The sequence below is a fragment of the Aquarana catesbeiana genome, linkage group LG10 (genome assembly GCF_042186555.1).
Source record: "Aquarana catesbeiana isolate 2022-GZ linkage group LG10, ASM4218655v1, whole genome shotgun sequence".
In the NCBI taxonomy this organism is placed as follows: Eukaryota; Metazoa; Chordata; class Amphibia; order Anura; family Ranidae; genus Aquarana; species Aquarana catesbeiana.
Window position 1 is genome coordinate 260,296,282 of NC_133333.1, and position 27,237 is coordinate 260,323,518.

The 27,237-nt window shown below is 46.7% G+C and overlaps 1 protein-coding gene across 2 annotated transcripts in view; it reads right to left on the reverse strand.

The window, feature by feature from the left end:
• LRRC47 (leucine rich repeat containing 47) overlaps positions 1–27,237 on the reverse strand; it is a 106,170-nt gene that overhangs the window by 53,285 nt on the left and 25,648 nt on the right. The window contains exon 5 of one of the 2 annotated variants that reach the window (XR_012236420.1): positions 21,149–21,621. The exons of the other annotated variant lie outside the window; for it this stretch is intronic. The gene's annotated coding sequence lies outside the window, so the exon portion shown is untranslated. Of the gene's footprint in view, positions 1–21,148; positions 21,622–27,237 lie in introns of those variants that run through there. 2 annotated transcript variants of the gene reach the window in all.

Genomic DNA, 27,237 nt, shown 5'->3' on the forward strand with positions numbered 1-27,237 from the left:
GAGGACCTGTCATCTCTTATTTCTATTACATGAGATCTCCCCATAAAGAGGACCTGTCATCTCTTATTTCTATTACATGAGATCTCTCCATAAAGAGGACCTGTCATCTCTTATTTCTATTACATGAGATCTCCATAAAGAGGACCTGTCATCTCTTATTTCTATTACATGATCTCCATAAAGAGGACCTGTCATCTCTTATTTCTATTACATGAGATCTCTCCATAAAGAGGACCTGTCATCTCTTATTTCTATTACATGATCTCCATAAAGAGGACCTGTCATCTCTTATTTCTATTACATGAGATCCCTCCATAAAGAGGACCTGTCATCTCTTATTTCTATTACATGAGATCTCCATAAAGAGGACCTGTCATCTCTTATTTCTATTACATGAGATCTCCATAAAGAGGACCTGTCATCTCTTATTTCTATTACATGATCTCCATAAAGAGGACCTGTCATCTCTTATTTCTATTACATGGGATCTCCATAAAGAGGACCTGTCATCTCTTATTTCTATTACATGAGATCTCCCCATAAAGAGGACCTGTCATCTCTTATTTCTATTACATGAGATCTCTCCATAAAGAGGACCTGTCATCTCTTATTTCTATTACATGAAATCTCTCCATAAAGAGGACCTGTCATCTCTTATTTCTATTACATGAGATCTCCATAAAGAGGACCTGTCATCTCTTATTTCTATTACATGAGATCTCCATAAAGAGGACCTGTCATCTCTTATTTCTATTACATGAGATCTCCCCATAAAGAGGACCTGTCATCTCTTATTTCTATTACATGAGATCTCCATAAAGAGGACCTGTCATCTCTTATTTCTATTACATGATCTCCATAAAGAGGACCTGTCATCTCTTATTTCTATTACATGAGATCTCCATAAAGAGGACCTGTCATCTCTTATTTCTATTACATGAGATCTCCATAAAGAGGACCTGTCATCTCTTATTTCTATTACATGAGATCTCCATAAAGAGGACCTGTCATCTCTTATTTCTATTACATGAGATCTCCATAAAGAGGACCTGTCATCTCTTATTTCTATTACATGAGATCTCCCCATAAAGAGGACCTGTCATCTCTTATTTCTATTACATGAGATCTCCATAAAGAGGACATGTCATCTCTTATTTCTATTACATGAGATCTCCCCATAAAGAGGACCTGTCATCTCTTATTTCTATTACATGAGATCTCCATAAAGAGGACCTTTCATCTCTTATTTCTATTATATGAGATCTCCATAAAGAGGACATGTCATCTCTTATTTCTATTACATGAGATCTCCCCATAAAGAGGACCTGTCATCTCACACATGCAGCCCACGGCGGCTGGCTTTCTGTAGCGGCGCCACTGTGTATGGGCGTGCTTGGCAGAGGATGGGGGCGTGCATCTCATGCCCCCCCTACTCTCTGACAAGCACGCCCATACACCACGGCGCCGCTACAGAAAGCCGGCCTCCGTGGGCTGCATGTGTGCGGGAGGCGGCAGCGGGAGCCGGGAATCAGCAAGACGGGTGGGGGGCTTTCTCTCATGCGGGGGGGGCGGCGTGTGTCACTCGCGCCCCCATTAGCAACAGGTGACAGGTGGAGCCTTAAGCTACCCTCCCCTGCACTGCTTTCCTGCAGTGAATCTTCTCCTCGGCCCTGGGGCTGTGACGTCAGGAGGAGAGAGAGGAGCACGAGGGAAACCCCCAGGACAGCAGGTACAGTGATTTAATAAAGTATATCAGTGTTATGGGCACTGGCAGCATTTGATGGGCACTGGCAGAATTTGATGGGCACTGGCAGCATTTGATGGGCACAGTGGCAGCGTTTGATGGGCACAGTGGCTGCGTTTGAGGGCACAATGGCTACGTTTGATGGGCATGGTGGCTGTGTTTGATGGGCACGGTGGCTGCATTTGATGGGCACAGTGGCTGCAATTAATGGGCACAGTGGCTGCAATTAATGGGCACAGTGGCTGCGTTTGATAGCACAGTGGCAGCATTTGATGGGCACAGTGGCTGCGTTTGAGGCCACAGTGGCAGCATTTGATGGGCACAGTGGCTGCGTTTGAGGGCACAGTGGCTACGTTTGATGGCACAGTGGCTAAGTTTGATGGCACAGTGGCTGCGTTTGATGGGGCACAGTGGCTGCGTTTGATGGGGCACAGTGGCTGCGTTTGATGGGCACAGTGGCTGCATTTGATGGGCACAGTGGCTGCATTTGATGGGCTCAGTGGCTGCGTTTCATGGGCACAGTGGCTGCGTTTGATGGGCACAGTGGCTGCATTTGATGGGCACAGTGGCTGCATTTGATGGGCTCAGTGGCTGCAATTAATGGGCACAGTGGCTGCAATTAATGGGCACAGTGGCTGCGTTTGATAGCACAGTGGCAGCATTTGATGGGCACAGTGGCTGCGTTTGAGGGCACAGTGGCTACGTTTGATGGCACAGTGGCTGCGTTTGATGGGGCACAGTGGCTGCGTTTGATGGGGCATAGTGGCTGCATATGATGGGCACAGTGGCTGCGTTTGATGGGCACAGTGACTGCATTTGATAGCACAGTGGCTGCATTTGATGGGTACAGTGGCTGCATATGATGGGCACAGTGGCTGCGTTTGATGGGCACAGTGGTTGCATTTGATAGCACAGTGGCAGCATTTGATGGGTACAGTGGCTGCATTTGATGGGGCACAGTGAGGCTGCAATTGATGGGTACAGTGGAGGAAGGAGGAGGGGGGGCAAACTTCAGAGGGGACAGCGCAGTCTCCTGGAAGTGGGGAAGGGTACCTGTCAGAAACAGGTACCCGTTCCCCCCTGAAAGGTGCCAAATGAGCCTAAAGAGGAAGGGGTGTTGTTTGCAGATGATAGGGTGTGTCTTAAACAGGAAGGGGTGTGGCCTCGGCAGGATGGAGTGGGTCGTATTTAAATTAGGGGGGTGCATGCGTTTAGTCAGGCCTAGGGCAGCACAAAACCTAAATACACCACTGCCTGTCATCTCTTATTTCTATTACATGAGATCTCTCCATAAAGAGGACCTGTCATCTCTTATTTCTATTACATGAGATCTCCCCATAAAGAGGACCTGTCATCTCTTATTTCTATTACATGAGATCTCCATAAAGAGGACCTGTCATCTCTTATTTCTATTACATGAGATCTCCATAAAGAGGACCTGTCATCTCTTATTTCTATTACATGAGATCTCTCCATAAAGAGGACCTGTCATCTCTTATTTCTATTACATGAGATCTCCATAAAGAGGACCTGTCATCTCTTATTTCTATTACATGAGATCTCCATAAAGAGGACCTGTCATCTCTTATTTCTATTACATGAGATCTCCATAAAGAGGACCTGTCATCTCTTATTTCTATTACATGAGATCTCCATAAAGAGGACCTGTCATCTCTTATTTCTATTACATGAGATCTCCATAAAGAGGACCTATCATCTCTTATTTCTATTACATGAGATCTCCATAAAGAGGACTTGTCATCTCTTATTTCTATTACATGAGATCTCTCCATAAAGAGGACCTGTCATCTCTTATTTCTATTACATGAGATTTCCCCATAAAGAGGACCTGTCATCTCTTATTTCTATTACATGAGATCTCCATAAAGAGGACCTGTCATCTCTTATTTCTATTACATGAGATCTCCATAAAGAGGACCTGTCATCTCTTATTTCTATTACATGAGATCTCTCTATAAAGAGGACCTGTCATCTCTTATTTCTATTACATGAGATCTCTCTATAAAGAGGGCCTGTCATCTCTTATTTCTATTACATGAGATCTCCATAAAGAGGACCTGTCATCTCTTATTTCTATTACATGAGATCTCTATATAAAGAGGACCTGTCATCTCTTATTTCTATTACATGAGATCTCCATAAAGAGGACCTGTCATCTCTTATTTCTATTACATGAGATGTCTCCATAAAGAGGACCTGTCATCTCTTATTTCTATTACATGAGATCTCCCCATAAAGAGGACCTGTCATCTCTTATTTCTATTACATGAGATGTCTCCATAAAGAGGACCTGTCATCTCTTATTTCTATTACATGAGATCTCCCCATAAAGAGGACCTGTCATCTCTTATTTCTATTACATGGGATGTTGATATTTCTTGTTATAGGAATAAAAGTGATAAAAAAATAAAAGGGACAGTGTAAAAATAAAATTAATAAAAGAAAAAAAGAAGTAAAGTGCCCCGTCCCTCCATGCTCGCACGCAGAAGTGAACGCAGACGTAAGTCGCGCCCGCATATGTAATCGGTAATCACACCACACATGTGAGGTATTGCTACGATCATTATAGCGAGAGCAATAATTCTAACCCTAGACCTCCTCTGTGACTCTAAACAGGGCGGCCATAATGCTGATGCGGCCAGCGATGATCTTGAGTTTGATGACCTCCGGTGTCAGAAGGAGCAGCGGCCGGCTTCTGCTGGATATAGGATTCAGTTTTCTCCTCCAGCCTGCAGGGGGCGATAGAGAGCTGAGACTGAGAACTCTCCTCCCTGCAAAGCCTACTTCCTGTCTCCCCCTCGTCATGTGACAGGTCACATGACCACAGAGAGGAAGGAGAACCTGTCTTCATTGTGAGTACATGGGGAGGGGGAGGGGACTTGTAATGTAAAATGGTTTTTATTTTCTTTTACATGAAATGTGATTGGCTTATATTTACGTTTTATTAGAGGGAGATTCAGACTTTGGCTGAAAGAACATTTTAGTGAGCGGACCGAGAGCCCCCGGGCCCTGTGCTAACGATCGGGGCTCAGAACGCCCACTTCCGGGTCACCTGATCGCTGTGATAGCCTCTGATTGGCTATCACAGAGATCCTTCACTCCCGCCCCCGTGTCTTTTCTCCTTCTGATTAGAGGAGAGAGATACATTGTAACTCCCTTTGTCCTTGCAGAGAGACAAAAAAAAAAACTTTTTTAACCACTTGACCTCCGGAAGGTTTTACCCCCCCCCCCCCCCCCCATGACCAGGCCATTTTTTGCGATACGGCACTGCGTTACTTTAACTGACAATTGCGCGGTCGTGTGACGTTGTACCCAAACAAAATTGACGTCCTTTTTTTCCCACAAATAGAGTTTTCTTTTGGTGGTATTTGATCACCTCTGCGGTTTTTATTTTTTGCACTATAAAAAAAAAAAAGGCCGACAATTTAAAAAAAATTAAAAACATTTTTTTTACTTTCTGCTATAAAACATCTTAATTAAAAAAAATTAAAATATCACATTTCTTCATAAAATATATTCTGCTACATGCGTTTTGTAAAAAAAATCCCAATAAGCGTATATTGGTTGGTTTGCGCAAAAGTTATTGCGACTACAAACTACGGGATAGATTTATAGACTTTTTATTTATTCATTCTTTACTAGTAATGGCGGTGATCAGCGACTTATAGCGGGACTGCGACATTGCGGCGGACGAATTCGGACACTAAGGGGTTTATTTACTAAAGCTAGAGAGGGCAAAATGAATCACAATTCTGCATAGAGACCAATCGGCTTCCAGCTAAAGATTAATTAAACAAGCTGAGGTTAGAAGCTATTTGGTTTCTATGCAGAATTGGGACTCATTTTCTAGCTTTAGTAAATAAACCCCAAAGTGACACTTTTGATACTTTTTTGGGGGACCAGTGACACTAATACAGTGATCAGTGCTAAAAAAATATGCACTGTCACTGTACCAATGACATTGGCAGGGAAAGGGTTCACAGGGGGGGCGATCAAAGGGTTAAACGTGTCCCTTGGGGGTGCTTTCTAACTGTGTGGGGGAGGTGCTTTGACTGGGGGAAGACAGAGATATGTGTTCCGTGCTTAGCAGAAACACAGGATCAGTATCTTCCCTTGTGACAGACCGCCGTTCTGCCTCTGTCGGGGACGATCGCAGGGTCCCGACGAACATCCCGGGTGAACATCGGGTCTGTGTACGGATCCACTGATCGGCTCCCCGTGTCCAATCACAGCAGGAAGCCAGTCGCCGGCGGCACACGTGCGCGCCGCAGACCCAGAAGTGCAAAAATCGGGCACCTGTAAGTGATTTCGCACAGAGACCGCCGCCTCCCCGCAGTACATATACATGGGGCGGTCGGCAACCGGTTAAAATAAATGAATAAATAATACTTTACTAATAAAATAATAATACACAATACTAAAAAATACCGAGATCAAAGTTTTATCTAAGTCAGTGTCTCGGTTAGTGTTTGGGTCAGGATCAGTATATTTTTTTTAATTGGCAGGAATTTTTGTTTTTTTTTAATTAGTATCAGTGTGTTTTCAGTACTGCGAGTACAAACAACAACTAACATACTACATCCTCCTGCTGGTGACCTCTCTAGTGATATAAAGATCTATATAGAGGAATCAGGACCTCCTTCCTCCTCCTGGTGATCCCTCTAGTTATATAAAGATCTATATAGAGGAATCAGGACTTCCTTCCTCCTCCTGGTGATCCCTCTAGTTATATAAAGATCTATATAGAGGAATCAGGACTTCCTTCCTCCTGCCGGTGATCCCTCTAGTGATATAAAGTTCTATATAGAGGAATCAGGACCTCCTTCCTCCTGCTGGTGACCCCTCTAGTGATATAAAGATCTATATAGAGGGATCAGGACCTCCTTCCCCCCCACTGGTGATCCCTCTAGTGATATAAAGGTCTATATAGAGGAATCAGGACCTCCTTCCCCCCCACTGGTGATCCCTCTAGTGATATAAAGATCTATATAGAGGAATCAGGACCTCCTTCCTCCTGCTGGTGACCCCTCTAGTGATATAAAGATCTATATAGAGGGATCAGGACCTCCTTCCCCCCCACTGGTGATCCCTCTAGTGATATAAAGGTCTATATAGAGGAATCAGGACCTCCTTCCCCCCCACTGGTGATCCCTCTAGTGATATAAAGATCTATATAGAGGGATCAGGACCTCCTTCCCCCCCACTGGTGATCCCTCTAGTGATATAAAGGTCTATATAGAGGAATCAGGACCTCCTTCCTCCTGCTGGTGACCCCTCTAGTGATATAAAGATCTATATAGAGGAATCAGGACCTCCTTCCTCCTGCTGGTGACCCCTCTAGTGATATAAAGATCTATATAGAGGGATCAGGACCTCCTTCCTCCTGCTGGTGACCCCTCTAGTGATATAAAGATCTATATAGAGGGATCAGGACCTCCTTCCTCCTGCCGGTGATCCCTTTAGTGAATAAAATGAGAGAAGAGACCCCCACTTCCCCTCTTTCTCCCCTTCCCTCTCTCCTCTCCCTTCCTTCTCCCTCCCCACCCCCTCTCCTCTTGCCCCCCCCCCTTTCTCCCCCTCCCTTCCTCCTCTCTCCTTCTCTTCCTCTTTTCTCCCCCCCTCCCCTTCTTTACTCCTCTCCCTTTCCCCTGTTTCTCTCCCCACCTCCTATTTTTCACTCCCTCCCCTCCCCCTCTTTCTTCTCCCTTCCTTCTCTCCCTCTCCTTCCCCCTCTTCCCCCTACCTTTCTACTCTCCCCTCCCCCATCCTTCTCTCTCTCCCTTACCCATTTTCCCTCTGCCCTCCCTCTGCCTTCCTTCTTCCCCCTCCTCCTTCTCTCCCCTCACCTCCCTATCTTCCTCCTCTCCCCTCCCCTCTCTTTCCCTCTTTCTCTCTTCCTCTTCCTATTTCTCAATCCCCTTCCCTTCTTATCCCTACCTTCCTACTCTCCCTTTTCTCCCCTCCCTCTTTCCCCTTTTTACTCTTCCCCTCGCCCCTCTTTCTCTCTCCCCTCCCTCTTTCTTCTGCCCCCTCCCCACTCTCTCTCTCCCCTGCCCCCTCTTTCCCTCGCTCTCTTTCTCTCTCCCCTGCCCCCTCTCCTCCAAACCCTCTTTCTCTCTTCCTCCTCCTATTTCTCAATCCCCTCCCCCCTCCTATTCCTGCCTTCCTACTCTCCCTTTCTCCCCTCCCTCTTTCTTCTGCCCCCTCTTTCTCTCTCCCCTCCCTTTCTTCTGCCCCCTCTTTCTCTCTCCCCTCCCTCTTTCTTCTGCCCCCTCTTTCTCTCTCCCCTCCCTCTTTCTTCTGCCCCCTCTTTCTCTCTCCCCTCCCTCTTTCTTCTGCCCCCTCTTTCTCTCTCCCCTCCCTCTTTCTTCTGCCCCCTCTTTCTCTCTCCCCTCCCTCTTTCTTCTGCCCCCTCTTTCTCTCTCCCCTCCCTCTTTCTTCTGCCCCCTCTTTCTCTCTCACCTCCCTCTTTCTTCTGCCCCCTCTTTCTCTCTCCCCTCCCTTTCTTCTGCCCCCTCCCCCCCACTCTCCCTCCCTCCCCCCTCTTTTTCTCTCCCCTCCCTCTTTCTTATGCCCCCTCCCCACTCTCTCTCTCCCCTGCCCCCTCTCTCCCTCCCCCCTCTTTCTCTCTCCCCTGCACCTCAGGTGAAAGGCTGCAACCACTACACCCCCGCAGGTAATAGGCTGCATGATCACAATCCAGAACGGGAGATGAAGAGGTCAATGAAGACTGGCAGTGGATCACACCAGAGGTCTGAGGGTCCACGTGGTGCCTTCAAACGAGGACAGATGGGACGGGTGAGAGGCGCTACCTTTTTAGGAGCGGCACAGCGCTGGAAGACAGCCGTTCAGAAAAGAACGTAGTGGATTGTGTTGTTTCCCAAAAAGCTTGGTCATTAGAAATAAAAACATGCCAACATCCACATCATAGTGGAAAAGATTCAACGTTGGATTGCTGCTATGATGAAGGCTCAGCACATCGACAACCGGAACTAGGACACCTTCTCTGCCTAAACTGACATCAAAGACATCACCCACGAGTTTTATACAGAGGACTTCGTTTTTCAGTTGCCTGAATTCCCCCCGTGTGTCTACTATCACGCCTTTCTTCAATAGTTTTTTTGCAGTGTACATAATCCCCTCATCGTCTTCAAATCGGACCTTCCGTATCTTACAGCCAGGACATGACTCGCGGCAGAGAATGTTGTCCACGCACTTTTTCCGGTACCTCTTGTACAGGTCTTTGAGGTTCTGCAGATAGTCTACATGCTTGCAGAGTACATCCAATATCTCCTGGATGGTTCTTGTCTCAGATTTTCTTTCCAGACGCAGTTTGTGCTTCTCTTTGACCTCCCGGGCGATTAGGTTGAGGACGTCTTGGTGGTTCCTCACTCCTGAGAATGCACAAACGTTTTGTAAAGTTTTCAGGTTGTCACTGATCTTGTAACATTTAATCTGCAGGGAGAGATCATGGTTTTTCATTAAGTAGGACTCTGTGATGTCCTGTGGATCATTAGTCCTAGTGGAAGGTGCGCCTCCCATTAGAGCCCTATGCTGCTCTTCTTGTGCCAGTGAAATAGGCGTCATCAGAACGTCTTGGAGAGTTTCTCCAGGCACCAGACGAATCACATCCAAAACCAGTTTTTTGGTGGTAATCTTAAGGTTTTCCATTTCAGTATTAAAATCCTGCAGTAGAGGAAATTTGCTGCTTATATACAGCCAGATTTTAAATCTTTCCTCTACTTGGTCATATTCAGCTGCATCCGTGGCAAGAAGATCGTTCACATGAGGGACTGGTCCAATATCCTTGAACACTTGGCAGGCGATGTCCATGGAGTCGCAAAATACAACATTCTCATATCTAGAAAGCAGAGAATGTGTATAGATGATGTCCTCTGCGGGGATCTTCACCACAGGAACCTGTATAGCCTCAAATAACTTATTAAAGTTGAATTTTTCCTCTGGCTCTGGAACATTCAGAACATTATGAAAGAATTTCCTGAACCTTGGAATGGTACTGCTGATATCGATGGACTGATTAGGTTCATAGATGGTTTTGTCAGTGAAGAATTGCATGGTCTGGCGGATGATCCTAGACACACACATGAGGTTCTCCCTCTGCATTGAACCTGAATACACGTCTGGTGCAATGAGACCAAAGAGATCTGGTCTCTCTATGGCTGGCTGGAGGTACTGAGATAAGAACTGGCTAACAGTCCTCAACACGACATCTTCAGTTTCCTCTGGAAACTTTGTTTGCAGAGATTTTTGAAGGACCTTTGTTAGGTATCTCAGCCCATAAGGAATGCTGTCCACAGAGGAGAATATGGACTCTACAAGTTTGTCTGCCATGTTGTATATCGAGAAATCATCAATTGTTGGAGGGGTCTCAGGAGTGGGTATTCCTAATCTTCTTTCTATTAGAATTCTTGCTTTTTTGTGTTGATTGGAAGTCGTGTTTGCAAAGGCAGCAAGATTATATGTGACGCTGAGTATCTCCCTTATTGCTGGTGTCAGCGCCTTGACTAGGCCCTTGTAGTTGGCTTGATGTGTGTAAAATTTCACGATTAGCTTTAAAATCATTGATTTCCCATTCAAGACATCCTCAATGGCATCAAGCCTTGTCTCCACTTCCTCACGAAGAGTGGCTTCCATCAACTTCACGAAAAAGTATTCTTCTCGTGGTGTGGAAGCGTAGTTATACAGACTGTGGAGCAATCTGTCTACAATCGTCTTCAAATCCTGAGGGTCAGATATCTGGCCAATGAGCCTAGCCAGGTAAGTCGGGTCGGTCTGGAGACAATAGAAGAGGTGTTCATAGGAGTCCACCTTCTCCCTGTTCTTTATGGCCTCACAAACCGCCTGCCTTCCCATGGTGATCGCCTCTTTGATTTGGTTCTTGTTTTTGCTCGTCAGTTTTTTGTATCTGGACAGAAGATCCAGCTGAGCAGTTTTGTCCTTTACTAACGAGATATTTTCATTTTCGAGGGATTTCATCTCCTCCTTCTGTTTGTAGATGGTTTTCAGTTTAGAGGCCAATTCATCCTTTAGCAGATTCTGCTGAACCTGCTGAACAAAGCTCGGGTCAACGGGATCCAGGAGCCGGGAAAAGTATCTGATCGCTCTCAGGGGAGGATTCTCATCTCTCATTAACGATTTATAGTATTTCCGGGCCACATAGCCTCTGATGAGCGACTGAAGCTTTACAATGGCCTGGTCACGACGCTGCTCCCGTACTTCTCTCTCGACTTCGTCAGTCTTGGTCCCCACCAGATCTTTGCTCTGGTTAGTTGGGGAATCAATTTTATCATCGTCAGTCTTGGTCCCCACCAGTTCTTTGCTCTGGTTAGTTGGGGAATCTGTTTTGTCATCTTCCTTTTGGAAAAATGAGCTCAGTCCGGTGGTTAACCCTTCATTGGTGGTGACGTCTGAATTCTGGTTAGTTGGAGAATCCATTTCATCATCTTCCCTTTGGAAAAATGAGCTCAGCCAACTGCGGATCCCTTCATTGGAGAAGACGTTTGAATTCTGGTCAGTTGGGGATTCCACTTTGTCATCTTCCCTTTGGAAAAATGAGGTCAGCCGGCTGCTGATCCCTTCATTGGAGAAGACGTTTGAATTCTGGTCAGTTGGGGATTCCACTTTGTCATCTTCCCTTTGGAAAAATGAGGTCAGCCGGCTGCTGATCCCTTCATTGGAGAAGATGTCTAAGTTCCGGCATAAAGTGGTCTGTCTCCTTCGCGGAGTGGTCATTTCCACTTTCACAACTGTAGAAGAAAAAAAAAATAGACGTTAGTACTCTTAGAGGAACGTTCTGGAAGATCTCTACTTATCTCTATTTAAGTTTTCTTAAACTAAATCTGACACAAGTCTGTGATGGGTCAATGTACTACTGAGTATATATATTAGGATTATACTAGTATATACTGTATATGATAAGAAGTGTATGTATATTGATGGCGGTCAGGTGACTGGTAGATCGCGGTCTGGGCTCGTCATCCAAGAGCATCAAACAGAGTGCAGTGCAGAGGGAGTGCTTGTAAAGTTGTTGGTGTGCCGGCAGCGGAGGGGGCGGGTTTTTTCCACCCCTGCCCCAACCACACCCCCATTAGCTGCAGCTGTCGGGGTGGGGGGGGGGGGTGTGTACACATGTCGCAGGCGCAGCAGGAGTCATACGCCCTGTCATGGTAGGTGGGTGTAGCACTCGGCAAGCATGACCCATTCAAGTAAATGAGGAGCCCTGCAACCTTGTGCAGTACAGCAACCAAGGGGTTAAAGCAGGTAGTTGTATTACCTCCTCACCCCCTGCTTTAACCCCTTAGACCCCTCGGAAGTATGCAGTTGCAGGGGGGGGAGGGGCTTTGCAGAGTGGCCCCATGTATATATTAGTATATAATGAGTGCAGATATTAGAAGTATATAGATGAGTATATAGTGTATCTAATAAAAATATATAGATGGGTATATTGTGCAGTGGCGGTGCGTCCATTAAGGGAACACAGGGGCCGCCCCCTTCTGTCACAGCACCCCCCTCTTTGTAGAATGGATAGGTTCATGCATAACATGAATCTATCCCTGGCCTCTGTAGCCACCCCCCTATTCAGGTGTCCGGCCCCTTTTCGGACGCCGCGCGCCTGAATTACAGCGGCGGGGGATGTTTGAAGCACCTGATTGGAGCCATAGGCTCTAATAGGCTTCAAAAAAAGGTGGACTCGGAATGCAGAGCATTGCACTCGCAGTCCACCCAGGTGTGTTGGCAAAGCAAATTAAAACTCGCTTTTCTAACACTGAACCACCTCTCAGCCAATCAGGAGGCACGGATCTAATACCCATCACCTGATTGGCAGAAGGCACAGGCGCCCACATAACGGTAGGAGACACAAACACAGGAGGACAGAGAATCATGGAGGACACAGAAGCTCGCCGCCGTCATTCGCTGCCTGACCCGCCACTAGGATGGGGTAAGTGTGTGCCGGTCAGACGGCGAGCGGGGGGGGGGGGGGGGTCACAGAGGCTGCATATGATGGGCACAGACTGCATATGAACGTCGGATCACGGGCAGTAATTCTAGCACCCGACTTCCTGTGTTACTCTACAGTGGTGACCTGTAAAGGCTTTTAAAGCGGATTTCCACACAAAAATGGAACTTCCGCTTCTTGGAACCCTCCCCCCATCCGGTGTCACATTTGGCACCTTTCAGGGGGGAGGGGGGTGCAGATAGCTGTATAATACAGGTATTTGCACCCACTCCCGGGCATAGATACCCGCGGGACCTACGCCACTCCCCCCCCCCCCCCCCCCGCTATCTGCGGGGACACACACAGGTCCCAGAGACAGCAAGGACCATTTGGAATGCGCGGCGCGACTCGCGCATGCGCAGTAGGGAACTGGGATGTGAAGCGGCAATGCTTCACTTCCTGATTCCCTTACCGAGGATGGCAGCGGCAGCAGCCGAGAACCGAGCGATTGATTGGCTTCGGGTGCCGACATCGCGGGCACCCTGGGACAGGTAAGTGTCCATTTATTAAAAGTCAGCAGCTGCAGTATTTGTAGCTGCTGGCTTTTAATATTTTTTTTTTTTTTAGGCGGACCTCCGCTTTAAATCGTCTCCTATAGATAGTAAAATTTACGCCGTTTGTCATCGTTCCGCGGATGTGCGCAATTTTAAAGTGACGTGTTTGGTATCTATTTACTCCGGCTTAACATGATGATGTTACAAAAAAAATTGGGCATTGTGTTGTGCATTAGAATTCCAAAAAAGTGTGTTTTTTCCAAAAACAATGCGTTTGAGGAAGCGCTGCGCAAATACCACGTGACATAAAAAATTTAAACACCCACCAATTTATTCTCTAGGGCTTCTGCTTTAACCACTTAAGCACCGAGCCTCTTTTTCAGATTCGTTGTTTACATGTTAAAAACGTTTTTTTTGCTAGAAAATTACTTAGAACCCCCAAACATTATACATTTTACCACCCTAGAGAATAAAATGGCGGCCGTTGCAATACTTTCTGTCACACTGTATTTGCGCAGTGGTCTTAGAAGCACACTTGAATTAAAAAATAAGACAACAGTAAAGTTAGCCCAATTTTTTTTAATATTGTGAAAGTTAATGTTACGCCAAGTAAATTGATACCCAACATGTAACGCTTCAAAATTGCGCCGCTTGTGGAATGGCCACAAACATTTACCCTTAAAAACCTCCATAGGCGACGTTTAAAAAATTCTACCGGTTGCATGTTTTGAGTTACAGAGGAGGTCTAGGGCTAGAATTATTGTTCTCGCTCTACCGATCGCGGCGATACCTCACATGTGTGGTTTGACCACCGTTTTCATATGCGTTCGCTTCTGCGTGGGACAGGGCGCTTTAAAAAAAAAAAACATTTTTTCTTATTTATTTTACCCTTTATTTTTATTTTTTATACTGTTCTTTAAAAAAAAAATGGTGTCACTTTTATTTCTATTACAAGGAATGTAAACATCCCTTGTAATAGAAAAAAGCATGACAGGTCCTCTTATATATGAGATCTGGGGGGGTCAAAAAGACTTCAGATCTCATATTTACACTAAAATGCAATAAAAAATAAAAATAAAATAAATGTTGTCATTTGAAAAAATGACAAAAAAAAAAAAAAAGGCCCCTCTCCAGCCGTTGATAACGATGATCTCGCGGTGAATCCGCCACAGAGACCACCATTATCGGAAACCGGACCGCCGGCTCTTGAAGAGGATATCTGGGTTATGGCAGCTCTAACTGCCTTCATAACAGAGATATCCCTCTTCAGGGTGCCCACGTATATCGGCGTGCGGCGGCCCGGAAGTGGTTAAAAAAATATATATTATAATGTTTTGGGGGTTCTAAGAAATTTTCTAGCAAAAAAAAAAAAAAAAAAAAATACTGATGGTTACATGTAAACAAAAAGTGCCAGAGACCCCTGATATAGAATATATATATATATATATATATATATAGAATATACATACTAGAAGTGTATAGATTAATATATATAGTATATAATGTGTATTATCCTATGTATAAGATATAGAAGTATATAGATAAATCGGTACATACTTTGCTATAATTAATAGAATATCGCAGAATATCGCAGAGAGATATCTATTCACTAATAACACTCAGAGATCTGTTCACTGATAAGTCTCAGAGAATGAATGTATCTCACCTCTGCTCTCCCTGATACCAAATGCCACCACTATGACATCACAATGACAGCACTCAACCAATAGGCATCAAGCTTGAAGCTGATTGGCTGCTGAATACCTTTTTTTTTTTTTTTTCCCAATGACCTCACGTCTGAACATGTGACCTCAGGTCATGTGACACCACTCAACCAATCAGCATCAAGCTTGCATAGTGAATGCATTGTTGTTGTTTGTAGAATTGTATTGATAATGAATAAATAATGGATACATTCTTAAATATTAATATGAGAAGAAGAGAAATCTGAGGAAATGCTCGGAGTGATGAGAGATTTATTATAAATAAATCAGAACGTAATTTCCCGCCACTGTCTCTTTAATTACTGGCTCCGCCCCCTTCACATCATCACACAAAATTATAGAGCTGTGGCCGCCCCGCCCCGCCCATTCTCACTGGTTACCCACAACATTTACCATGGCAGCAGCTCCGCCCCTCTCCCGGGTCTCTCTCTCTTTACTCATTGGCTGAGACAGCAGAGAGAGCCGTTCAAAGCTAAATGAGGAGAGGGCTGTGGGCGGGCCGTTGCTCCGTGGGTGAATGGGAGGAGCCTGCTCGGGTGTACTCGGTAACAGGGAGGAGCCAGGAATAGGAGGGCGGGGCTGCTCTGTGCAGTAGGGAAGAGATGTTTTCCTTCTACAATCAGATCAGTAAAAAAAAAATAGGAGGAAATAATCTATTATAATTATTAAATAATAGGAGGAAATAATCTATTATAATTATTAAATAATAGGAGGAAATAATCTATTATAATTATTAAATAATAGGAGGAAATAATCTATTATAATTATTAAATAATAGGAGGAAATAATCTATTATAATTATTAAATACTATGATAAAAAATATATTATAATTAATTAATAATATGGGAAAATAATTTTTTATAATAAATAATATATAAGCAATTATTAATTAACCATAATAACAATAATATACAAGTAATAAAAATAAATCTAATTTATTATCACTTGAAGGATAAGCAGAGGGGGAGGGGAAAGGTGGGGGCATGTTATTGATTATTATGGGTTAATCATATATTGATGGGGGGGAGGGGGGCTCCATGTCATAGTTATGAATGTCCCCTACGTTGTCCTTAAACATGAAATGCGCTGGGCGGGGCTGATGTCATCCTGCACAGAAGACCCGCTCCCACCAATCAGATGGTGGACCCGCCTCCTGTATATTACTGATTTTACATTAGAAAAGGACACCCCCCTCCCCCCCTCCATAGGTTTTGCTTGGAGAAGAGCTCTGACCGGATCTATTGTGAAAGGCTACATAGAGGAGTGTTCCCTATTACCCTGTAATACCAATATAATATCATGTCTGCAGTCTCTGATCATCTCCTGTACTATGTCTGCAGTCTCTGATCATCTCCTGTACTATGTCTGCAGTCTCTGATCATCTCCTGTACTATGTCTGCAGTCTCTGATCATCTCCTGTATTGTCTGCAGTCTCTGATCATCTCCTGTATTATGTCTGCAGTCTCTGATCATCTCCTGTATCATGTCTGCAGTCTCTGATCATCTCCTGTATTATGTCTGCAGTCTCTGATCATCTCCTGTATCATGTCTGCAGTCTCTGATCATCTCCTGTATTATGTCTGCAGTCTCTGATCATCTCCTGTACTATGTCTGCAGTCTCTGATCATCTCCTGTACTATGTCTGCAGTCTCTGATCATCTCCTGTATCATGTCTGCAGTCTCTGATCATCTCCTGTATTATGTCTGCAGTCTCTGATCATCTCCTGTATTATGTCTGCAGTCTCTGATCATCTCCTGTACTATGTCTGCAGTCTCTGATCATCTCCTGTATCATGTCTGCAGTCTCTGATCATCTCCTGTACTGTGTCTGCAGTCTGACTATATCCTGTTGTGTTTCTGAGAGTATTCACTGATTTTTATGTACGGCCCCCTGGTGATGTCAGAGTCTGGAGTTGAGGCTTCGGTCCTCCCCCAAGAAAAGTTGTCCTCCTCTGGTGGAGATACGTGACATCATATGATAGACTTGATTTGTGGGATTCTATTGATAAGGAATTGGACACTTTATTTCACTGCAATCAGATTATTTATTATGGGATGTAATGATCACACGTCACATCGATCAATTTCCTATAATCAGTAGACGGTTTTATTGGCATTGCTGCACCACTGAGGGGTAGATGTGACACTTACCCCCCTCCATGGTCCGGGTAGATGTGACACTTACCCCCCCCATGGTCCGGGTAGATGTGACACTTACCCCCCATGGTCCGGGTAGATGTGACACTTACCCCCTCCATGGTCCGGGTAGATGTGACACTTACCCCCCATGGTCCGGGTAGATGTGACACCCCCCATGGTCCGGGTAGATGTGACACCCCCCATGGTCCGGGTAGATGTGACACTTACCCCCCCATGGTCCGGGTAGATGTGACACTTACCCCCCATGGTCCGGGTAGATGTGACACTTACCCCCCATGGTCCGGGTAGATGTGACACTTACCCCCCATGGTCCGGGTAGATGTGACACTTACCCCCCATGGTCGGGTAGATGTGACACCCCCCATGGTCCGGGTAGATGTGACACTTACCCCCCATGGTCCGGGTAGATGTGACACTTACCCCCCCATGGTCCGGGTAGATGTGACACTTACCCCCCATGGTCCGGGTAGATGTGACACCCCCATGGTCGGGTAGATGTGACACTTACCCCCCCCATGGTCCGGGTAGATGTGACACTTACCCCCCCATGGTCCGGGTAGATGTGACACTTACCCCCCATGGTCCGGGTAGATGTGACACTTACCCCCCCATGGTCCGGGTAGATGTGACACTTACCCCCCATGGTCCGGGTAGATGTGACACTTACCCCCCCCATGGTCCGGGTAGATGTGACACCCCCCATGGTCCGGGTAGATGGGACACTTACCCCCCATGGTCCGGGTAGATGTGACACTTACCCCCCCCATGGTCCGGGTAGATGTGACACTTACCCCCCCCATGGTCCGGGTAGATGTGACACCCCCCATGGTCCGGGTAGATGGGACACTTACCCCCCATGGTCCGGGTAGATGTGACACTTACCCCCCCCATGGTCCGGGTAGAGGAGCTCACACACACAGATCTGGGACGGCTCTTCACTGACAGCACCGAGGAAAAGACGGATCTGTGACCCCCGAGGGGCATTTCAATATAAAAATATGTCCAAGTTTACAAAATGCCCCCCTGACATCTCAGAGGACCATGAAAAGAACCCCGAGACCCCCCCAGCCGTATACAGCCGTGTATCTGGAGGATATAGAGACAGACTGGGAGCCTCACTTGTCCCGTGTCCCGGGGGTATTAGAGGATTTCTACAAGGAATGTATTCCAGGAAATCCCAGAAAATACCATCAGTGTAGATCATCCATCTCCTAACTTCAGCCCTTTCCTTGTCTTCATCCAACCCTTGGGGTACCATTCCCCTCCCCCACTGACACTAATGATGGGGTACTATTCCCCTCCCCCCACCCACTGACACCAATGATGGGGTACTATTCCCCTCCCCCACCCACTGACACCAATGATGGGGTACTATTCCCCTCCCCCACCCACTGACACCAATGATGGGGTACTATTCCCCCCCCCACTGACACCAATGATGGGGCACTATTCCCCCCCCCACTGACACCAATGATGGGGCACTATTCCCCCCCCCCACTGACACCAATAATGGGGCACTATTCCCCTCCCACTGACACCAATGATGGGGTACTATTCCCCTCCCCCACCCACTGACACCAATGATGGGGTACTATTCCCCCCCCCCACTGACACCAATGATGGGGCACTATTCCCCCCCCCACTGACACCAATAATGGGGCACTATTCCCCTCCCACTGACACCAATGATGGGGTACTATTCCCCTCCCCCCACCCACTGACACCAATGATGGGGCACTATCCCCCCCCCTGACACCAATGATGGGGTACTATCCCCCCCCCCTGACACCAATGATGGGGCACTATTCCCCCCCACTGACACCAATAATGGGGCACTATTCCCCCCCACTGACACCAATGATGGGGTACTATTCCCCTCCCACTGACACCAATGAAGGAGCACTATTCCCCTCCCACTGACACCAATGATGGGGCACTATTCCTCCCACCGACACCAATGATGGGGCACTATTCCTCCCACTGATACCAATGATGGGGCACTATTCCTCCCACCGACACCAATGATGGGACACTATTCCTCCCACTGATACCAATGATGGGGCACTATTCCCCCCACTGATACCAATGATGGGGCACTATTCCTCCCACTGACACCAATGATGGGACACTATTCCTCCCACTGACACCAATGATGGGACACTATTCCTCCCACTGATACCAATGATGGGGCACTATTCCTCCCACCGACACCAATGATGGGACACTATTCCTCCCACTGATACCAATGATGGGACACTATTCCTCCCACTGATACCAATGATGGGGCACTATTCCTCCCACCGACACCAATGATGGGACACTATTCCCCCCACTGATACCAATGATGGGACACTATTCCTCCCACTGACACCAATGATGGGACACTATTCCTCCCACTGATACCAATGATGGGGCACTATTCCTCCCACCGACACCAATGATGGGACACTATTCCCCCCACTGATACCAATGATGGGGCACTATTCCTCCCACTGATACCAATGATGGGGCACTATTCCTCCCACTGATACCAATGATGGGACACTATTCCTCCCACTGATACCAATGATGGGGCACTATTCCTCCCACTGACACCAATGATGGGGCACTATTCCTCCCACTGATACCAATGATGGAGCACTATTCCTCCCACTGACACCAATGATGGGGCACTATTCCTCCCACTGATACCAATGATGGAGCACTATTCCTCCCACTGACACCAATGATGGGGCACTATTCCTCCCACTGATACCAATGATGGGGCACTATTCCTCCCACTGATACCAATGATGGGACACTATTCCTCCCACTGATACCAATGATGGGACACTATTCCTCCCACTGACACCAATGATGGGACACTATTCCTCCCACTGATACCAATGATGGGGCACTATTCCTCCCACTGATACCAATGATAGGGCACTATTCCTCCCACTGATACCAATGATGGGGCACTATTCCTCCCACTGATACCAATGATGGGGCACTATTCCTCCCACTGATACCAATGATGGGACACTATTCCTCCCACTGATACCAATGATGGGGCACTATTCCTCTCACTGATACCAATGATGGGACACTATTCCTCCCACTGATACCAATGATGGGACACTATTCCTCCCACTGATACCAATGATGGGACACTATTCCTCCCACTGATACCAATGATGGGACACTATTCCTCCCACTGATACCAATGATGGGGCACTATTCCTCCCACTGACACCAATGATGGGGCACTATTCCTCCCACTGATACCAATGATGGGGCACTATTCCTCCTACTGACACCAATGATGGGGCACTATTCCTCCCACTGACACCAATGATGGGGCACTATTCCTCCCACTGATACCAATGATGGGACACTATTCCTCCCACTGATACCAATGATGGGACACTATTCCTCCCACTGACACCAATGATGGGACACTATTCCTCCCACTGATACCAATGATGGGGCACTATTCCTCCCACTGATACCAATGATAGGACACTATTCCTCCCACTGACACCAATGATGGGACACTATTCCCCCACTGATACCAATGATGGGACACTATTCCTCCCACTGATACCAATGATGGGGCACTATTCCTCCCACTGATACCAATGATGGGGCACTATTCCTCTCACTGATACCAATGATGGGGCACTATTCCTCCCACTGACACCAATGATGGGGCACTATTCCTCATCCTACTGCCATACATGTGGCAGCCCCTTCTGCTTCTGAAAAGCAATCCAGTAGTGGAATGCTTTTCAGAGGCATTTGACATGTGGTGAGGATGTGATTGGTCACCTCCCGACGTTTTCACCCTAAAAAATTCCGCACCACCACGATCGCATCGCATGTAGTTGTGGCCCCTATTTTATTGGGTTGTGTTTGGCGGTTGTACCAAGGGTCACCTTCCCCCAACACCCCCCCACCCCTCCCCCATCTGAATGACACCTTAATAACATCACCAAGAAATCCCCATTTGTGAGCTGGCAGTTTATTTTGGCTGATATCACAAACAATGGCGGCGATATTTCATATCTCTACACCAGGAAAAGGCCAACAAAACATCCAACATAGAAAAAAAGAAATAATGAGAATAAAAAGAAATGAGGTTTCCTTGTGTATCTCTAGAAATACGAAAACGCTGGAAATGGCGGAGAAATTCGGAGTTTCCTGTAGAGACGGAAATCGTTCATTTCACTCCCAGCGACCCCTCCGCGTCCGATCGTCATTCTTATCTGACAATGGAAGGATGTGATTGGTTGCTGGAGGAGAAGACATTTCATACAAAGGAGGAAGCGCTGAGGTTCAGGTCGGTCTTGGATGGGTACCGGACCTTCAGGTTGTCCTCCATGTCGGTGATGCCCACTTGTTCCAGCACCAGCTGGGGGCGCTCCGGGGGGTCCGAGTCCTCCGGATGTTCTGTATCCGACTTCCATCATTTATTTATTCTGTGTATAGGAAGAAAACACACCACAGAGATCATCATTATTATAAGAAAATACATTGTAACACTAAAAGAAGACAAATTCCAGACACATCCTCTGTATACAAAGCGGAGATACAACCCCTTACTGACCCGGCTTGTCTGACACTTTATGTTTACAAGTTTAAATCTGTATTTTATACTAGAAAATGACTTATAAACCCCCCAAAAACATTATAATTTTATTTTTATTTTTTAGCACAGACCCTATGGAATAAAATGGCGATTGTTGCAATTTTTTATGTCACACAGTATTTGCCCAGCAACTTTTCAAATTCAATTGTTTTGGAAAAAAATACCCTTTAATAGGAAAAAAACCCACACAAAATAGTTAGAATCCTTTTTGTATAATTAAAAAGATGAGGTTACGCCGAGTAAATAGATACCAAACATGTCACACTTGAAAATTTGCGCACACTTGTGGAATGGGGACAAACTACAGTACTTTAAAAAAAAAAAAAAATGACGCTAAAAACGCCTTTACAGGTTACCTGTTTAGAGTTACAGACAGAGGAGGTCTAGTGATAGAATTGTTGCTCTCGCTCCGATGTTGGCGGCATACCTTACATATGCGCTCGCTTCTGCATCCAAGCATGACGATCGGGCACTTCACATATATATATATATATATATAATAATTTTTTATCTATTTTACCTTTTAATTTTTACACTATCCCTTTCATTTTATTTATTTTTTTCTTTATCACTTTTATTCCCATTACATGTCATGTAATAGAAATTAGGAATGACAGGTCCTCTTTATGAGGAGATCTGGGGGTCTCTGACCGCCAACAATGTATCCTGTCCTCACTCTCTGACCCCCAACAATGTATCCTGTCCTCACTCTCTGACCCCCAACAATGTATCCTGTCCTCACTCTCTGACCGCCAACAATGTATCCTGTCCTCACTCTCTGACCCCCAACAATGTATCCTGTCCTCACTCTCTGACCCCCAACAATGTATCCTGTCCTCACTCTCTGACCGCCAACAATGTATCCTGTCCTCACTCTCTGACCGCCAACAATGTATCCTGTCCTCACTCTCTGACCACCAACAATGTATCCTGTCCTCACTCTCTGACCCCCAACAATGTATCCTGTCCTCACTCTCTGACCCCCAACAATGTATCCTGTCCTCACTCTCTGACCCCCAACAATGTATCCTGTCCTCACTCTCTGACCCCCAACAATGTATCCTGTCCTCACTCTCTGACCCCCAACAATGTATCCTGTCCTCACTCTCTGACCGCCAACAATGTATCCTGTCCTCACTCTCTGACAACCAACAATGTATCCTGTCCTCACTCTCTGACCGCCAACAATGTATCCTGTCCTCACTCTCTGACAACCAACAATGTATCCTGTCCTCACTCTATGGCCTCCACCAATGGATCCTGTCCTCACTCTCTGACCGCCAACAATGGATCCTGTCCTCACTCTCTGACCGCCAACAATGTATCCTGTCCTCACTCTCTGACCGCCAACAATGTATCCTGTCCTCACTCTCTGACCGCCAACAATGTATCCTGTCCTCACTCTCTGACCGCCAACATTGTATCCTGTCCTCACTCTCTGACCGCCAACATTGTATCCTGTCCTCACTCTCTGACAACCAACAATGTATCCTGTCCTCACTCTCTGACAACCAACAATGTATCCTGTCCTCACTCTATGGCCTCCAACAATGTATCCTGTCCTCACTCTCTGACCGCCAACAATGTATCCTGTCCTCACTCTCTGACCGCCAACAATGTATCCTGTCCTCACTCTCTGACAACCAACAATGTATCCTGTCCTCACTCTCTGACAACCAACAATGTATCCTGTCCTCACTCTCTCCCCACCAACAATGTATCCTGTCCTCACTCTCTGACCTCCAACAATGTATCCTGTCCTCACTCTCTGACCGCCAACAATGTATCCTGTCCTCACTCTCTGACCCCCAACAATGTACCCTGTCCTCACTCTCTGACCACCAACAATGTATCCTGTCCTCACTCTCTGACCCCCAACAATGTATCCTGTCCTCACTCTCTGACCCCCAACAATGTATCCTGTCCTCACTCTCTGACCCCCAACAATGTATCCTGTCCTCACTCTCTGACCGCCAACAATGTATCCTGTCCTCACTCTCTGACAACCAACAATGTATCCTGTCCTCACTCTCTGACCCCCCAACAATGTATCCTGTCCTCACTCTCTGACCGCCAACAATGTATCCTGTCCTCACTCTCTGACAACCAACAATGTATCCTGTCCTCACTCTCTGACCGCCAACAATGTATCCTGTCCTCACTCTCTGACCGCCAACAATGTATCCTGTCCTCACTCTCTGACCCCCAACAATGTACCCTGTCCTCACTCTCTGACCCCCAACAATGTATCCTGTCCTCACTCTCTGACCGCCAACAATGTATCCTGTCCTCACTCTCTCCCCACCAACAATGTATCCTGTCCTCACTCTCTGACCGCCAACAATGTATCCTGTCCTCACTCTCTGACCCCCAACAATGTATCCTGTCCTCACTCTCTCCCCACCAACAATGTATCCTGTCCTCACTCTCTGACCGCCAACAATGTATCCTGTCCTCACTCTGACCCCCAACAATGTATCCTGTCCTCACTCTCTGACCCCCAACAATGTATCCTGTCCTCACTCTCTGACCCCCAACAATGTATCCTGTCCTCACTCTCTCCCCACCAACAATGTATCCTGTCCTCACTCTCTCCCCACCAACAATGTATCCTGTCCTCACTCTCTCCCCACCAACAATGTATCCTGTCCTCACTCTCTGACCGCCAACAATGTATCCTGTCCTCACTCTCTGACCCCCAACAATGTATCCTGTCCTCACTCTCTGCCCCCTAACAATGTATCCTGTCCTCACTCTCTGACCCCCAACAATGTATCCTGTCCTCACTCTCTGACCACCAACAATGTATCCTGTCCTCACTCTCTCCCCACCAACAATGTATCCTGTCCTCACTCTCTGACCGCCAACAATGTATCCTGTCCTCACTCTCTGACCACCAACAACTTATCCTGTCCTCACTCTCTGACCACCAACAATGTATCCTGTCCTCACTCTCTGACCGCCAACAATGTATCCTGTCCTCACTCTCTGACCCCCAACAATGTATCCTGTCCTCACTCTCTGACCCCCAACAATGTATCCTGTCCTCACTCTCTGCCCCCTAACAATGTATCCTGTCCTCACTCTGACCACCAACAACTTATCCTGTCCTCACTCTCTGACCCTCATCTCCTCTATTAGCTCTGCGGTCTCCACCACGCCTCTCCATGTATTACATACAGTTGGGCTCATAAGTTTACATACCCTGGCAGAATTTACGATTTCTTGGCCATTTTTCAGAGAATATGAATAACGCCTCCCCCTCCCGGACCATACTAAGCCACATGACCTCAACATGGGGGGGTTGGTGCTTTGGGGCAGGGGGGGGCCCTGCGCCCCCCACCCCAAAGCACCTCGTCCCCATGTTGATGAGGACAAGGGCCTCTTCCCGACAACCCTTGCCCGGTGGTTGTCGGGGTCTGTGGGCGAGGGGCTTATTGGAATCTGGGAGCCCCCAGATCCCAGCCCCCCACCCTATGTGAATGAGTATGGGGTACATTGTACCCCTACCCATTCACCTTTCCACAAAATCTCCTGCATTCTGACCTTCTGATCCATGCCCCTTGGGAGTCACTCACGTAGATATTGTCTATTGCTGTATCCAGACTGGTCAGGATTTGCTGTTTAACATCCATTTTACCCGCAAGGGAAGTCTTATCTGACCCTCTGTAATTAAAGGGTCCCTGTGCTAAGGTGAGAGGCCATCTTTACCATTGGTGGAGGGTTCACATATGCCCACGGAGATATCTTCATGTTGTATCATCACTGAAGATCACATGGATACTGTTTGATTGTTTAACTTATGGACTTGATTTTTAGCTCTGCACCATCTATTTTATATACCTACTGTGAAACACGGAGGTGGATCGCTGATGTTTTGGGGATGTGTGAGCTACAAAGGGACAGGAAATTTGGTCAAAATTGATGGCAAGATGAATGCAATATGTTATCAAATAATACTGGAGGAACATTTCATTCATCAGCCAGGAAGCTGCTCATGGGACGGACTTGGACATTCCAACATGACAATGATCCAAAACACAAGGCCAAGTCCACCTGTCATTGGCTACAGCAGAATAAAGTGAAGGTTCTGGAGTGGCCATCTCAGTCTCCTGACCTCAATATCATTGAGCCCCTCTGGGGAGATCTCAAACGTGCCGTTCATGGAAGACAGCCCAAGAATTTACAGGAACTGGAGGCTTTGTGCCAAGAGGAACCATCTGAGAAGATAAAGAGCCTCATCCACAAATACCACAAAAGACTTCAAGCTGTCATTGATGTTAAAGGGGGCAATACACGGTATTAAAGCAGAACTCCGGCCAAATGTTTTTCCATGTCCTTGTTGCTGATTTCCTACCTTCACCAACTTTGCTATCCATGTTCTTCTGAGCTTTGTAGTTCCTCTGTAATAGGCCGCTGAACTTGCTGAAAAACCGTTATTGGCTGCTGACATCCTGTTTGTAGGACCGCCGGCGTCTATCCCTCTCCTCAGCTCAGCCAGCGGTCTGACACGCCCCCTTGTTGTCCTCTGAAAGCCGAGCAAAGGGGGGAAGTAGACATCTTGTTGTGGGCGGAAGGCGTCTCCCAGCCCCCGGTCTGTGCCGCCCATGGAGGAGGTGTCCTCCTATCCCCTCCTCCCTGCCAGCAATCCGCCCCTCCGCCCGCCATCTCTGTGCAGAGCGGGGATTATTATTAGCAATCAGTTGTATGACAGAGCGGGGATCTCCCAATGTGTCAGGTATAGTATATCAGAACACGCTGATGTCCCGCCTCCCTCCGGTATAGGAACAGTGCGCTGTCAATCACAATACCGGGAGGCGGGGCATCAACACTCAGTGTTCTGATATACAATACCCGACACCGCGGGAGATCCCCACTATGTCATACAAGAGCAGGGGTGCGGACTGACCATTGAGCCACTAGGGGGCCCCATCAGGGTTGCCAGCCTCAGTAAAACCAGGGACAGTATGTATAAATCTGTGTTTTTTTTACATCTGTCTGTGTATACTATGTGATTGTATACTGTGTGTACATGTCTGTGTATACTGTGTGATTGTATACTGTGTGTACATGTCTGTGTATACTGTGTGATTGTATACTGTGTGTACATGTCTGTGTATACTGTGTGATTGTATACTGTGTGTACATGTATGTGTATACTGTGTGATTGTATACTGTGTGTACATGTATGTGTATACTGTGTGATTGTATACTGTGTGTACATGTATGTGTATACTGTGTGATTGTATACTGTGTGGCCCCATAATCTCTGATTGCCCGGGGGCCCCATGAGTTATCAGTCCGCCACTGTGCAAGAGATTTCTAATAATAAGAGAGATAGCAGGAGGGCGGAGGAGGGGGGGGCGTAGTGGAGGGGCGGATTGCTGGCAGGGAGGAGGGGAGAGGAGGACACATCCTCCATTGGCGGCACAGATCAAGGTATAAA